Source organism: Berghia stephanieae, chromosome 9, assembly GCF_034508935.2.
Source record: "Berghia stephanieae isolate SIO BIC M18660-M18661 chromosome 9, UCSD_Bste_1.3, whole genome shotgun sequence".
Classification (NCBI taxonomy): domain Eukaryota; kingdom Metazoa; phylum Mollusca; class Gastropoda; order Nudibranchia; family Aeolidiidae; genus Berghia; species Berghia stephanieae.
The window spans coordinates 29,432,795-29,444,923 of NC_088368.1; positions in this window are offsets into that span (position 1 = coordinate 29,432,795).

Genomic DNA, 12,129 nt, shown 5'->3' on the forward strand with positions numbered 1-12,129 from the left:
TCGTGGGTATTCGAACGTTTCAAAGGTGGGTTATATGCCTAACTGGGACTGATGCTGTCTCCACCATCATTAATGAGTAGGCTCGCAGTGGTCGTCCCAAAGTACATCAACAGCACCAAATCAACTATGTTTACAATTAAAGCATTCAAGAAAAAGTAAGACAAAGGGGAACTGGGAACAAATAGGGATCGGATGTAGATTCCAAGAGCATACCATCAATGTACTTAGTTTGAGATCACCAATAAGTCTCATCTGGACTCAAGCACGGCCCCGACTAAGAGGAACACACTCAAATGCTTACATTATAAATTCAAAATACATATATAATAATACATAACAGAAAGATAATAATAATAATAATAATAATAATAATAATATAATAATAATAATAATAATAATAATAATAATAATAATAATAATAATAATAATAATAATAATAATAATAATAATAATAATAATAAATGTACTTTATTCATCCAAAACGAAATTTTTGTACAGACGTATAAAAATGTCGACAATGATACATACATAAACATAATATACGTAAATATAATGTGGTAAAGTAAAATTTGGTAATAGGTATATATAGTGTAATAATATTGTAGGCTGTAAGAATAATTACATAGTGTAAATTAAGGGACATACTGATTATAAAAGTGTAAAGATATAAATATCTAGAAAAGGTATATTGATGTCAACATATAAGAAAAAAAGCTAAGAATTAGTTACAGTATAATACTATTGTAAATTGACTGAGAAAAATTACGTAGTATAAATTACATGGCACGTAATGTCAATAGGTCAATAGAAAAGTTGTAGTAAGCGATTTTATAAATTGATGTTTAAAAATTGTGGGTATGGAGTAATTTTAAAGAAAAGGTTTCAAAGTTAAAACAGACGTAGACCCAAATTTATAAATTATTTTCCTTATTAAAAATTCTGCAACTGTAAGGTAAAAAGGATCGGAGGTGTCTTTCACTTTTTGTTTGTATAGACAACAATCGGTCACTTCTGTTCGACTTAGTGATCTGAAGATTTAAAGGGTGTGTTGGATTATCTAAAATACTACTAATTTTTCTTAAGCAGCATTCTGAATATAAATCATTAAAAGACATGGATCCTGTAGTAAATTTATTAGCTCTTTTTATAATCCTGTTAAAGTTAGCTTTTGCTGAGCTAAGACAACCCCCCCCCCCCCCCAGGCAGTAATACAAAAAACCAAAACACTTTCGTTTACAGATCTATAAAATAGCGCACAAAGTGTTTTGTCAATGTTAAGTTGGGACAATTTCCGTAAAAAGTACATTCTTTGATTAATTTTACTATTGATATAACTGGAATGTACGTCCCACCGTAATTTGTTGTCCATGGTGACTCCTAGATATTTGTATTCTACTTCCTGCTCTACTTTTTCCTTTTTAATAGTAATATGATCTTTTGTATTTTTATCTTTTCTAAAGTCTTTAATTAATTCTTTGGTCTTACTAACATTCAATTCAATGTGGTTATTGTCGCACCAGGAAACAAATTTATTTATTCCTTTCTTATAATTTATCTCGTTATTATTAGTAATTAGTCCTTGTAGAGTTGTATCGTCAGCAAACTTTAAAAGGGACATGTTTAAATATGCGCTTGTACAGTCGTTTGTATACAGTATAAAGAGCATGGGAGAGATTACACAGCCCTGCGGAGCACCAGTATTTATAGTTATGTTATTAGAGACATTTCCTTTTACTTGTATATATTGTGTTCTATTTGTAAGGAAGTCTAGCACCCAGGAGATGATATAAGGATTAATTTTAAAAGTAGAAAGTTTATGAGCAAGGAGGCGGGGCTGAATTGTATTAAATGCGGATGAAAAATCAACAAAAAGAATTCTGCAGTAGCTTTTAGGCGTGTCTAAATGTTTGTAGATATTATTTGTAAAAACCAAGATGGCAGCTTCTGTACTGCGTTTACTTTGGTGGCAAATTGATAAGGGTCCAAAAGAGGTCTAATATGGTTATTAATAAAAATACGTTTTTCAAAACATTTCATGACAATTGATGTGAGAGCGACAGGTCTCAGATCATTCATTGATTTTACTTTGTCTTTTTTGGGGACAGGAATTATTTCTGAAGTTTTCCAAATACTAGGGATGGAAGAGCATGAAAAAGACATATTAAAAATATAAGTATAAATATAGCTGATTTACAAGGAAAAAAATATCATCTCTCAAAACAATAATTATGCATTTGACTGTTTCCCTCCCAGGACTCCGGCCAGGGCCAGAACAAAATCAAGTAATCTCATTCCAAGTTAAAGACAGAATGCAAGTTGGAAAACAGATATACGGAGATAGAAGACACAGCAAGTACCTCCCTGCCCGCTATGGGAGGTAGGAACCAGTGGTGATGATATGGTGGTGGTGGTGGTTGTAGTAGTAGTAGTGGTAATGATAATGATGTGGTGGTGGTGGTTGAAGTAGTAGTGGTAGTGATGATGTGGTGGTGGTGGTTGTAGTAGTAGTGGTCGTGATGAAAATGTGGTGGTGGTGCTTGTAGTGTGTGTGTGTGTGTGTGTGTGTGTCTGTGTGTTTGAGAGAGAGAGAGAGTGTGTGTGTGTGTGTGTGTGCTAAAAGTGCATCTTGTGATAAGTAGAGCAACATGCACTTTAAAAACTAACAAGGCTATAGATAGTATGCGCTTGGCTAATAAGCTCATAACATTGCCATCCGGAAGTATAACGGACCAACACACAAAACTGTCTGTATCCATGAACGTTTATAGTCGGGTTAATACAGTTCAGTGAGCATTGCTCATAAACGCGGATGGCAAAAAAACAATAACAAAGACCTGAGTGACGTCATCTTCGAACTATCTATAGTTTGAGGTTAAAGTATTTGTGATTAGCTATTATTGGCAAGTACAGGAAGGTGTGTGTGTGTGTGTGTGAGTGTGTGTGCGTGTGAATGTGTGTGTTTGTGTGAAGAGAGAGAGAGAGAGAGAGAGAGAGAGAGAGAGAGAGAGAGAGAGAGAGATTTGAGCTAAATTTGCAGTATTATTGGTGGTGGTAGGGGTGGTTTTGTGGTGGTTGTAATAGTAGTTGCAGGGATGGTGATGTGATGGTGGTAGTAGAGATGATGATGCAATGGTGGTTGTAGTTGTCATGGCATGGATGGTGATGTGGTAGTTCTTGTAATAGTGGTGGTAGGGATGGTGATGTGGTGATTGTTGCAGTAGTGGTGGGGACGGTGATGTGGTGGTTGTTGTAGTATGTTGGTAGGGATGGTGATGTGGTGGTTGTGGTAGTGGTGGTAGGGAAGGTGAAGTGGTTGTAGTAGTAGTGGTAGTAATGATAGTGTGGTGGTGGTTGTAGAAGTAGTGGTAGTGATGGTGGTGGTTGTAGTAGTAGTGGTAGTGATGATGATGTCGTGGTGATGGTTGTTGCTGTAGTGGTAATGATGATGTGGTGGTGGTTGTTGTAGTAGTAGTGGTAGTGATGATGATGATGATGATGATGATATGGTGGTGGTAGTAGTAGTAGTGGTAGTGATGGTTGTAGTAATAGTGATGATGACGTGGTGGTGATGGTGGATGTGGTTGTAGTAGTAGCAGTGGTGATGATGATGAGGATGAGGATGTGGTGGTGGTTGTAGTAGTAGTGGTAATGAAGATGATGTGGTGGTGGTGGTTTTATTAATAGTGACTGGAAGGGGGGTGGTATCCTTGGAACATTTTAATCTCACCGGAATTTGACGGAAGTTGCCCGTAACTCGAAATTTTTTGCTCCAGACCGGATTTTTTTCCCGGTGAAACCGGAGTTTTGGATCACTGAATTTGGCATGAGCTTAGAATATACATTTGATAATGTACATACAAATGTTTGAAATAAACCAATCATTACTTTTGTAGTTATTCATTATATGTAAGATGTCCTTAAAATAAATAAAACACCAAAAAAAAAAAAATGCCGACAATTTTATGACATTGCTCACTGTTTGAAGAATTTTTGACATTTAAATAATGAATCAATGAAATAAGAATTATTAATGTGACATTTGTGTCTTATTTATTAGAGGAAATACGATTTCAAAATGTCAAAAGTTAGAGAAGGGTTTATAATTCCAAAGTAAGTTTTTGAATCTATGTGAAGCCGGGTGGGCAGGGAAAGAGATATCAAGAAACAGGATGAGAGAAGAAGAGAAAGAATGAGAGAGTAAAATAAGCACGCACGCACACACACACACACACACACACACACACGTGAGAGAGTGAGAAAGAGAGAGAGAGAGAGAGAGAGAGAGAGAGAGATAAAGAAAAAGAGGAGCGAGAGGAGTAGGAGAGAGAGAGAGAGATAGAGAGAGAGAGAGAGAGAGAGAGAGAGAGAGAGAGAGAGAGAGAGACTGCTTGTGCATTAAGAGGGCGGGAGGGAAATAGAGTAAAGATGGAAGCCTGACTGTACAACTGTTTGTGTGTGTGTGTGTGTGTGTGTGTGTGTGTGTTTGTGTGTATGTGTGTGTGTTTGTATGTGTGAAAGAAAGAAAAGGGAGACGGATAGAGTGAGGTAGACATGAAGAAAGGGATGGAGGCGGAGCAAAGAATTCTAGGGATAGTTAAGTTTAAGAAAGCATTTTGTTACAAAGTAAGTCATAGTCAATCAACTGGAAACATATTGACCAATGAGATTGCAATTAAAGAAATGGGCTGGTCAAATTATTCATTGCATTGTTTTCATTTTGAGTCAGATGACAGCTTGAGGAGGAGGGATTGGGGCTTATTGTGCAATGACTTACATGAAAACATGTTATTGAATCTCTCAAGTTTTCTTAGCGTCCACCCACATTATTGATTGTCTCAAAAGACCCCCCCCCCCCCCTTCTTTCAGTATACAAAGAAAGCACGATAAAATGAACACCTCTCTCTCTCTCTCTCTCTCTCTCTCTCTCTCTCTCTCTCTCTCTCTCTCTCTCTCTCTCTCTCTCTCGTGTTGTCCCTCTCTCCTTTTCATCTATCTATCTATCTATCTATCTATCTATCTATCTACCTATCTATTAATCCATTAATAGGTCTGTCTCTCTTTCTGTTTGTCTATCCATACATTTAACCCTTTTCATTTTTTAGTTAGACGTATTATCCAATCACAAGCATGGGTCCCCACTAAGAGGAATAAACTCAAATGTTTACAATTCATATTATGATATGTAAATAAAACAGAATACATTATACATAACAGAGAGATGATTTACAAGGAAAAAAAATATCATCTCCCAAAACTAACTATACATCTGTTTCCCCTCTCACTAAGGGTATCCTGTCAGAGCCAGGAGAAAACCAAGTAATCTCATTCCAAGACAAAGACAGAAAGCTAGTTGGAAACAGATATAGGGGGATAAAAGACAGTAAGTACCTCCCTGCCCATTATGGGAGGTCAGGAACCCCACCTAATGAAAGTCTTAGCATGTCCTATAATTTCATGAATAAAGAAAGAGGGACAAAGGACCCTCACCTCGATCATTAACCAATGCAGCTAGACAAAGAAATAATTGCACGTGGTGTGTATCAAAATGCACAAACATATGTAACACACGCATGCTGACGTCATGACACATTGCCCGGGCATTTAATGGCCAACAGGCGCATGTGATGAGCGTTGACCAATCAGAATCATTCATTTGTAAAGTTGTCAGGATAAAACCTAGAATTATTTACAGTTTTTAAAGTTCATTATTGGTTGAACCATAAAATTGTGGAAACAGTCATGCTTTCTCTGAGATAGATAAAGACACGCCCTTTGTTGTGGTATCTTACATGGTATTGGTGGAGGAAAAGACTTAATATTACTAAGTCTTGGAAATGGTTGCTCTCTGAGAGAAAGTCAACTCTCGTTTTGAATGTGTTATTGATAGTTGCTTTTTTAAACTTTAAATTTATATAACTTAACCTCAATATCTATGTTGAATTATTATGTTTCCATGTAGAAAAATGATTGTAGTTTCTAAAACAACTAAAAACTGAAATTTGATAATTTGACCATTCCCACTTTAAAACTGGTTTTCTTCCCGACTAAAAACCGCTTCGAGTCGTAGGGTCACATATAATAGGCCATTGCAACAGTTAGAGAATATGTATCACCCTATTTTGATATACTAATGAAATAGTTGCATCGCGACACCTGGTGACACTGGAATCTGTTCAATGGGAGCGATCTATATTCATGTTTCCGTCCAACCAAATCATCAATCACATGACTTGTTGCTGTCCAACGATTGGATATTTCTTCAGAAATTTAAACACGCTGCTTTGTTTATGAAAGTTGTAAATATACCCATGTGTCAAGCTGAACAAAATGACCAATCGTGATGTTAGATATTTCAAAAACTGTGAACACTTTTCACTATGTGGGTCACTCTGAACACATATTCCAATGTGACCAATGACCTCAAGCACATGGAATTGTAATATAGATAGTATGCAGATTACGTCACTCAGGCCTTTGTTATTGTTTTTGCCATCCGCGTTTGTGAGTTGTTCTCACTAAACTGTATTAACCAGACTATAAAAGTTCATGGTTACACAGAGTTTGTGTGTTGGTCCATTATACTTCCGGATGGCAATGTTGTGAACTCCTTGGCCAAGCGCATTCTATCTAGAAATCATGCCCATTACCTGTGTTGATATTGTGAGCGATGGTCAGGAACTTTGGAACTGATTGCTTCGTGTGATAAACAAGTACTTTAGTTGGCTCGGGGTCGTCTATTTGCGGTCATCGGTCGATGAAAAGGGCAATTTCTATTTTATTGGGGCGGGGGGAGGGGGGGGGAGGATAAAAATAGAACCATCTGACCAGTTTTAATTAAATAAACGATAAGTCAATAACAAACGTAATTTTCAAAGTTAATAGCTTGGCAGGAATGGCAATAAGAGGTCACGGACCTTACTCGTACGACAACTCCGCCTGGCCGAGGAGGTCGTGACCCTACCGTATGAGCTATCCATGACCCCCCCCCCCCCCCCCCCAAAAAAAAAGTCGTTTCAAACAGTAGTCTAACTAGAGCTTCTTGAGTTCACAGGTTCAACAAACACAGTATAATCTTACACCAGTGCTTGCTCACTTATATGCTGCTACTTTGATATTTTAAACATTAGAATTGAGAACTTCTAATGTCCCATACATACCTCGTCCTTTCTTGTTCAATGTCTGTCTCTTAATAATGATGCAGGAAAGGATTCGCAAAATAAACGTGTTGTTTCTTAACCTCTGTGGTGTCAGGGTAGGACGTCTTGTCGGTAACCAGGAAGTCTGCGGTTCGATCTTCAGTCAAGGCCGGATGAGTTTGTCTTGTGTTTTTCTTTCTGCCTTGTCTGTCATTTTTTTCAAGCCTTTTCATATTTTTATCTTACTACAGTGGTTGTTAGTGTTATAGTGATAGATTGTGACAAAAATGAGAACTTTCCCCTTGATTTAATTTTTTTTTTTTTTGGGCCGATATCACTTGAACTACTTGGCAGACTGAAAAATAGTCTTCCATTATTCTGGACAAAATATAATGGGATCGATAACGCAATACGCTATTTGTTTGTAATGACGAATAAACTTTTGTTCATACAAATTATACGGGTTTTGTTGTAATCACGAACGAGAGGATTAAAGCGTGACGACAGAATATATATTTTGAAATTCGTACAATCCATCGACATACAAAACGATAGGAAATGCTAGTGTTACTTATTGTATAATTCATATTTACCATAGAACAATGAATGGTGCAAACATTAAGTCGTGATTACTTAATATTAAGCTGGTGGTAGGTGTGAGTTTGAGCTTTGAGCTTTTTTTATATATAGCGCAATATCCACTAAACGTGCTCAAAGCGCTTTACAAAGAGTTCCTGACCAACAGCAACACCTAACATAAAGAACGAGACAGGACGCCTGTTCGGCGATAATACAACTTTTTTTCAGACAGATACAATGCTGTTTATGGCCAGGTACTCATTTTACACCTAAGTACGGTGAGAGAATGTGAGTAAAGAGTCTTTTCCAAGGACTCAACTATGCGCCGAGCGAGGCTCGAACCAAGGACCTTCCGATCCGAAAGCGAGTGTCATACCACAAGACCACATAGCCGTGCGGACTGTAAGAACAATGTATACACTTGAATACAATAATATAACCGCTTCAAAAAATATTTTTTTAAATATACAGGAAAGGTGCGGGCTCAAAACGCTTATTCGGTTAATAATAAATGAGAGTTATTGACTTTTTAATTGATTTTGTTTTTGGCCTATGAGATGTCTTTCATTGTTTACTGTTATATTCAGTTTATACATTACTTTTTACAGTCGTGTTAACACAAAATAAACGTTTATCAATGCAATCCCTACCTTGTTATGTGATTCATCCCCTAGAGTGGTATTATGTTTTAATGATTTAGATACTACAAAAATGAAATTTTAATTATGATCATGAAATTTGGATTCAGTTTGTATGTTTTTATATGTTAAAGGAGTGAAAAATGAGGAAATAGGGATTGGTGTAAACCAAAACGAAAAGTTTTGTATGAAACAGTGCCAGAAAAAGCAGAGAGAAAGATGGAAGAAAAAATAATCCTGCCTGATTGAAGGCAAAACAGACCTCCTGACTACCAACTAGACGTTCCCCTATCACACCACAGAGTGTGCCCAATATTTGGGACAGTTTGATGCTTTCATTCTTTACAATAATAAATGTTTGTGTTGAAATCCTCTTTTCGTACAACTTCTGGAAAGTTTTGTACAGGTCTGAGGGCCTCCGGATGGCTTGAGAATGCTTTAGATGACCTCTGGATGGCTTCCCTGGGCCGCTGGACGGCTCCGGACGGCAATTAGTATTACGAATTGGTATTACTAATTACCGTCTGGAGCCGAACGAGGAGCTTTTGGAAGGCCTTTCCTTTCGGACGACTTCTGGAAAGCTTCGTACAGGTCTGAGGGCCTCCGGATGGCTTGAGAATGTTTTAGATAACCTCCGAACGGCTTCCCTAGGCCGTCGGGCGGCTCCGGACGGCAATTAACATAACTTGAATGCCCTTAATATTAATAGTAATGTCATAAATCTATTGATTAAAGATTACAATAATGATACACATGGTAAAGATAGTATTTCAACTTAAATGTACTCATGTATATGTGGTGTACAAACATATATCTTTAACCGTGACATGCAAAACACACACACACACACACACACACACACACACACGCATATAGAAGATAACCATAATAATATAATAATGCATAATATATACATACAAGATTGAAAGCCATGTCAACAGCAGTGCAAACACGAATTATTCGTCATATATAAATCTCCCATCATATAATTCCCTGTCTACTAACACCTTGAAACAATCCATAGATTTTGCATTCTTTGTTTCAAATTTCAAACTGTTCCATTTCTGGACAATACGAATACCGAACAGGTTTTGTCTTATGTTTGTTTTGCATCTAGAGACAAAAATCATAAACTTGTCCCCTCTAGTAAAAGTAATATTACAATATGAAAAAAAATCAGAAAAGTCTATCCTATCCAGACCATGTACCAATCTATAAACCTGAATTGAATCCCCACGAATTCTTCTATATTTCAAACTGGGTAAGTCAAGAAATTCTAACCTTTCCTTATAAGATAAATACTGTATTGTATAAAAATTTTTGGTAGCTCTCCTCTGTACACTTTCAATACTACGAGTAATAGATTGTCTTTTATGTAATGGGCTCCAGATGCAATTTCCGTATTCTAAAATTGGTCGAACGAGCGATTTATACAAATATAAATATGTGATTTTATCAAGACTTATAAAGGTTCTATATATTATTCCCATCATTCTGTTTGCACGGTTTACACAAGTATCAATATGTACATCAAAATTCAAATGTGAATCAAAAGTAACTCCCACATCCTTTTCATAAGGTACAACGGAAAGTAGATGTGACATAGAAGTATCGGTAAAATAAATTATGACATGGATTATTTTTTCCTATATGTAATACTTTACATTTCGAAACATTAAAATCCAAATGCCATGTTGTAGACCATTTGAAAAGTGAAAATATATCATTTTGTAGAATGTTATGATGTTCAGTTGTACTATAGTAGGACCGCCATAATTTGCTCCCTTCAGATGTCTCAGTAAATAGGGTTAATCAGATGTAACTAACTGGCGGTGAAAACATGATACCAAAGAACCAAATGACGTCAATTTTATTCATTCTAAACGGCATTGCTTACCTAAAAAAAAAATTGTTAGATCTATTGATGATGCGTGCAGAATAAATAAGCATTTTCCTCCAAACACACCTGTGGAGTTAATAGCATCTGGACTAACAAGCCATTACATTATTGATAAACGTGAGTAATTCAATTGAAATAAAAACATATTATTATTGCTTTCTCGTTCAAAGAATAAGCGACGTATCCACAAGTTTTATAAAATTGAGAAACAAGAAATATAATTTACATTTTGTAAAATGGATGTTCATTAATCCAGTTTTTAACTAGTGAGAAAAGCACCGACTTCAACTTGTACTATATCTTGACAAAGTGTTTTCCACCGACGAATATAAAGTTAAAATATTTAGAAATGTTAAATTGTGGATTACAAATTTTATAAATGTTTTTATTTGTTCTTCTCAACAAAACAAGTAAAAGTATTTTTTTTTTTTTTTTTTTGGTATTTGACCATAAATTCCATGTTCAGTATCTATAACAGCTAAATGTATACAAACAAAAATACGGCAGGTTAAATTTGTGTATCAGATATGACCCCTTGTTTTTAGGCGTTTGTTGCAAATAGGTGAAATAAAGGAATTATGACCCATTATTAAAAATCGAGTATTTGTCAGATAGGTCAGTTGGGATAAGGACGATAGTGTTATAAAATCCACCTCACTGTGAGTAACATTTGAAAACTGACATGTGGGTAAGTAGATAATATTTGGTTACTGTGAATACTAAGCTGATAGAAGCTGTGGACGGTAGAGTAATATTCATTTTATAAAATAAGTTTTGCCAGCAAACACGAAACTTCTGACAAATTTAAACTTTATAAAACTATTGTTATAGAATGATAGACTACACGAATAGTGTCTAAATTAAGGGTCATTTTTATCACACATAAACTCGAATGATAATTTTTGTAAACTACTAAGGCATAAAAAAATGTCATTTGACAAGAGCCATGGTGAATAACCCCGGTTAAGATTCGTTGGCAGATTAGAATTTACCTGCAAAAGTGGCATGCATAATGTATTTTATTATTATTATTATTATTATTATTATTAGTAGTAGTAGTAGTAGTAGTAGTAGTAGTAGTAGTAGTAGTAGTAGTAGTAGTAGTAGTAGTAGTAGTAGTAGTAGTAGTAGTAATAGTGGTAGTAATAGTAGTAATAGTAGTAGTAGTAGTAGTAGTAGTAGTAGTAGTAGTAGTAGTAGTAGTAGTAGTAGTATTAGTAGTAGTAGCAGTAGTAGTAGTAGATGTAGTAGTAGATGTTGTAGTAGTAGTAGTAGTAGTAGTAGTAGTAGTAGTAGTAGTAGTAGTAGTAGTAGTAGTAGTAGTAGTAGTAAATTATTATTACTATTATCATCATCAGTATCATCGTCATCAGTGTTGGTTTGAGAATCTTTTTGTTAAAAATGATCATAATGGGGTTTTATTTTGGCACATTAGAGATAATAAAGAAATTTTCTGATAGTGACAGAATTCTAAATCATATAAACTTTCTTGTCATTATTTCAGTATCACTTTTGGCATCTGGTTTAAGCCGAGATAATATTATTTCTAGACGATGGGTAAAGATTGCAGTGTGCACATTGCAGGTTTTACATATATTAATAGTTTCATATAAAATTAAGTGCAAAGGTAACAAAGTAGTCCTTCAGAGTCATTAGGTCCCATGGAGCCGGAGTTTATCCCGGTTTCTATAGCGTGAAACGGACCATATCAATTGTTTGGATAGGACGCTAGTCTATCGCAAAAGTACGTGTCGCCAGATCTAACAGACCCAGCTGCCCAATCACTACTGGGTGGACGGGAAGGTCAGAAAAAATCTCGGCTGCACCCGGAATCCATCACCATCCTTTTGCGCATGGAACGAGTGCTCTACCAACT